This window comes from Hipposideros armiger, unplaced genomic scaffold (genome assembly GCF_001890085.2).
Source record: "Hipposideros armiger isolate ML-2016 unplaced genomic scaffold, ASM189008v1 scaffold_1084, whole genome shotgun sequence".
In the NCBI taxonomy this organism is placed as follows: domain Eukaryota; kingdom Metazoa; phylum Chordata; class Mammalia; order Chiroptera; family Hipposideridae; genus Hipposideros; species Hipposideros armiger.
In genome coordinates, this window is record NW_017732434.1 from 18,858 (window position 1) to 24,145 (window position 5,288).

Here is a 5,288-nt window from a genome sequence, read left to right on the forward strand (position 1 = left end):
TTACCAGGAAATTTTAGAATTATTTTGTTGAGTTGCAAAATAAGTGTACAAGGTGGAATCATGTCATATATGTATGTAAACACACACACACACACACACACACACACTCACACATCAAGAGTATTGATACCTTTTCAATATAATCAAAGTCAAATGGTTAAGGCTTAGTTGATACAGTAGTTTCTCCATGTAATGCTGGTGCAGCAATATTCCTGAGAATGTTAGGGACAGAGGAGCCTCCCAGTGCTCTCATTAGAGTTGATTTAAATAAACTTTTATAACTGCAACAAAACCTGTGTCTGATTGTAGCTATAGAATTAACTGAAATATACGAAATTGGATACCTTATTTGGAATATATAGTGTGTGCCTTCTAAAATGTGTATTACATTTAAGTATAAAATTTGCAACTGTATGTTAATTATCAAGAATATAAATATATTATTCATCACGAAAGCTGCCAGCCAGCCCAGCAGCCCACGCTCACTGGTTGGTGCCTGAGGTCTTCAGTGTTGCCTTGGGCACAGGCCACTCACAGGCCGCTCACGCCATAACTTGGGTTGCAATTGTCCCACAGCCTCTTGGGATATGTGGGCCCTGGGTCCTCTGTAGTGCCGGAGCTCTGGCTGCAGGCAGCTCTGGAGCGGCGAAACAGAACTTCTGGAATGGATGGACTCTTCACGAGCAATTTTGCTAATTTGCAGCAGCTGGACAATGTTCTGAATTAATAATACGTGTACCTGCCTGTCAGCATCATCATTACATCATTTCACTCTGGTGGCAGGGACTCAGCTCTGAAATCCATGCTGAAAAAGCACCTGGATCCCAGTCTTTCCATGGCTTGGAGACAATCAGCAATACCTGCTCTTGAGCTTAATGGGCCTCTAGGTACCATGTCTCTGCCCTTCGGGACATACCGCTGGGCCTTCAGCTATGGTGACGCCCTGGGGGACCCTACACCCTTAACCCCTCCTCACTCGGACTAGGGCAGCATTCCCTGGAGGCCAGTGATCCCAGAGTGCAATATCAGCACTTCACCAAGGTGAAGGAAAGAGAAGCCAGTGTCTCCTCCCCCGCCATGACCGTGTCATCAGCCATTGACAATATGGACAAGGTCCCTCTGGTGAAGGCTAAAGCTACTCATGTCATCATGAATTCTCTGATCACAAAACAGACCCAGGAGAGCATTCAACGCTTTGAGCCCCAGGCAGAGCTGAGAGGTGCCAGTTACACACCCCTCATGGGCCTCCCCACCTAGGAGACCAAGTACTTTCGAGTGGCAGAAGCACTCCACACGTTAAAACTACAGAGTGGAGAGATAGGGAGAGAAGGAAGGCTGCGGGCCTCAGCCCAGTCCACCCGCAGCAGCACCCCCACTCTTCCCGTAAGCACAAGCCCACAGGCTGGTTCTCTTCTGGCTCTTCCACAGCCTTACATGGCCCAAATCTTAGCACCATGCATTCTGGAAGTGGGGATAAAGATAGAAACTCGGCACATAAATGGAGCCTCTTTGGACCAAGATCCCTCAAGAAGTCTGATTCGAGAGGTTTTGCCACTCAAGCCTACAGAGGAGCCCAGCAGCCTTCTCCACTGGAGCTGATCTGCGTGCAGGCCACCCGAATGGCCAAAGGTCCAGCAACCTTCCAGCCGCCCAAGGCGGACCTCCCTGTGACCGAAGGGAAGAAACAACTGCCACAGACCCATAATTTCAAACCTGGTGAGTTGAATGTGCTCACACCCACCAGCTTCTAGAGCTTTCTCTTCCAGGGACTCTGTATAAGAGGGTGTCTTGCACCCTCTTCCCTTTTACCTGGACTCTGACGTAGGAAAGGTTTTGGCTTTCTTTTTATTGTTTCAAAACCTCTTAAACTGAGGCTACAACTAGAGACATAATTGGTTTTTTGAGCAACGTTAGTGCAAAACTTGCCCTTGTGGAAAATCCATTGTGGTTTGCTTTAAAGTTATACTAAATCTCAGCAGTGATTGATGGGGACCTCATTACTATGTTGCTATTATTTAGTCTAGACAGAATTTTGATCATTGCTTGCTAGGTAAATAATGTTTGTGTTGTTCCCGAGCCAAGGCCCCTTAATTCCTTTACCACGGTCAGCGTGGGCATGGTCAAATCATGGCGAAGAGGTGCACTCTCGATAATGCTGGTGCTGTGTGCTCCAGCCCTGTCAGTTAGGGGCAACTACGATCTGTTTGAGAGCTGGATACCATTCAAAGCCGGACTTGGCTGGGCCTCTCTTCCTGCACGGAGGCTGGAGCCCCACCTTCTGGTAGAGCCAGAGCTTTTGCAGTGTTTTTTGCAGTGTGTGTGTGTGTGTGTGTGGGGGGGGGATAAAGGGATGGGGGAGGAGTGATGCAGGAGCCATGCCTCTCTTTCACGTGTCAGAACAAACACAAGTCCTGCATAGTCTCTGTTGCACTTTCAAGTGAGATTAATCCAATTTGGTTGAAAACTTTCTAAGGGAGAAAATCCAGCCTACTGGTTTGGTCAAGATAAATGGATGTCAAGCTCTTTGAAAGTAAGGAAGGCGGGAATAATACATAGATTATAGCCCTGAGGTTCCTGTGAAACTTGTGTCACTCTCTTCTGATTTCCTTGTTCGGGCCAGGGCCTGAGAGGTGAGAGAAGGGAAAAAAAAAAACTTCCTATATGCGATCATTTCCCCCCAGATGAGCTTCACACCTGTAAAAACACAGAGCTTTCTGAGGAAAGGAACCAGGGAGCGCACCTGTTCATCTCCTCACTGTGGATGTGTTCATCCATTGTCCTGAACAGTCTGAAATCCCTGCTGGTTTTGCTTTGGACAAGATGGTGTCTACATAGGAGTGGAGCTGGCCTTTCCATAGGGAGGCTCTGGAGCCTCAAACGATCAGACAATTAATGTATTTGTCTTCTGTTATGCTGGTATCTTTTTTTTCTTTTGACAATAAACATCTTACCACTTCTGAAAAAAAAAAAAAGAATATAAATATTAGTATATTGAGCCAGAATGTCTTTCATGAAAAAAAATGAGAAAATTAATTTGACTCATGATTTAAATCCTGATTTAATTGAAATCCATTTAAATTTAATTATGTATGCCCCAGTGTCATGCTATTTAAATGGAAGATAATGCATTCTATTAAGCAAGTCGATTTGCTAAAATATTTAAATAAACAAGATCAATTTGTTCCTATGGAATGGTCCAAATTATACAGTAAAATTTTAATATTTTAGACATGTGTTCACAAAATTTAAATTTGTTGAATAATAATGATGATGATATTAGTAGCAGTTATTTAACAAATACTAAATGCCAGGCATATTTTAGCACATTATTTGTACTCACGTTATCTTAGAGTAAAACTATGAGGAAGAAAGTATAATTGTCCTCATTTTATAGGTGAGGAAACTAAGGCACAGAGAGAAAGTCTAAGTGTTACCAGGATAAGGTCCAGATGATCGCTGCTGGTAAACCAATAATCAAGAGACAAGGTTGGTGGAAAGAAAAGGTTTATTCAGAAGGCCGGCATTCAGGAAGGATGGAGGATTCCTGTCCAAAGGCCATCTCCTCGTCCCTAGAACGGTCAGGTTTTATAGGTACACAAGAAGAAGCAGAACATAGGAAAGGAGGTGTTAATAATGCAGCTCATCTGGGAGAACATCTCCTGGGGTCCGGTTTGTTCTGCGATGGTTATCTCAGATCCTGGTCTTATGGGTGATTCGTATGCACCTGACAGAAAATCGCAGTCCAGAATTGCAGACTGGTTACCAGTGTTTGGATGGCTGAGGGCTAAGATTCTTGCAAGTTTGTATTCTGCTGATTAACTAGATTAATGGAGTATGCAGGTAGCCTTGGGAAAGCAAAGCAATTGAATCGGGCAGTGAGGGAGAGNCTGGTGGCCAAAAGCCCCAACCTGGTATTGGAGCCCTATCGTCAATTCTACCTCATGTTCCCTCTTAGATACTAGCTCCTCCATTGCCAACTGCACCTTTCCTAATGGCACTGGCAACCCCTTCCATGCACTCCCGGCCCTCAGTACTATATGGGATAACTTAAACTCTACCCTGAGCACCCACTGGGCAGCACCCGATGGCTTATTCTGGATCTGTGGCAAACGAGCATACTCCCATCTCCCCTCCAACTGGACCGGGAGCTGTACACTTGGTATAATCCAGCCTGGTTTCTTCCTCCTTCCTAACCAAACTGGCCAAGAGCTAGGTGTCCCCTTATACCAGGATTTGCATATGACGCCCAAAAGGTCCCTCGATATGGGGGGACATCAAACCTGGGGGGAAGATGAATGGCCTCCCCAGCGAATCATCCAATATTATGGCTCAGCTACTTGGGCTCAAGATGGGAGTTGGGGTTACCATACCCCCATTTACATGCTCAACCATAATATCACATTACAGGCTGTTCTAGAAATAATTACCAGTGAAACTGCAACAGCTTTAGAGCTCCTTGCTACCCAACAGACCCAGATGCAGGCCACTATTTATCAAAACTGCCTAGCAGTGGACTACTTAACTAGCTAAAGAAGGTGGTGTCTGTGGCAAACTTAATCAGCCAGACTGTTGTCTACAGATTGACAACACTGGCAAAGCTGTCTCCGCTATCACCACGAATATTAGAAAGCTTGCCCATGTCCCAGTTCAAAAATGGTCAGGCTAGGACCCTGAGAGCCTATTTGGAGGATAGTTCTCCACCCTCAGGGGATTTAAAGTGTTAATTGGAATCATCCTCCTGCCCTTGGGGCATGCCTCCTTTTACCCTGCATTCTCCCCCCTTGTCATTTGCTCCACCTCTTCCCTCATAGAGACCATTGTAGAACGTAAGACTGCTTCTAAGGTCCTCATGTTATGGAGGTACCAACCCCTAAGTCAGCAGCCTGTTGAAGGAAATGATGCTCTGTAACCCACATGTGGGTTCGAGCATCAAAGTGGGGAATGTGGCAGTGGGCCCTAGACAAAGGCCTTCCCAGACCATGTGGTCACAGGATTTCACGCGGGCTTCAGACAAAGACATTCCTTGACTGTATGGTCAGCAAGACTTCCGTGTTTAATATTTCCAAAGTCCTACATCACCCAGGAGCCAGTCAGGCACTGGCATAATGGCCACATGTTCTAATAATAAATCTTAGCTGCCAACTTGGAAACCTCAGGGTATATAGCCCCGAGTCCCACCCGGGTCGGGGCTCAGCCTCTGGATGTAAATCTGCTGAGCCAGTGCCGGCATTAATAAAAGTTGCTTCCCATGCCTTGGTGTCCTGTCTCTCTGTCTGGGTTCTCTGCAA

General features: G+C 45.8%; 1 pseudogene; it reads left to right on the top strand.

Moving 5' to 3' along the window:
- Positions 1-835: 835 nt before the first annotated feature.
- LOC109376281 (putative monooxygenase p33MONOX pseudogene) lies at positions 836-1,751 on the top strand (annotated as a pseudogene).
- Positions 1,752-5,288: the final 3,537 nt, after the last annotated feature.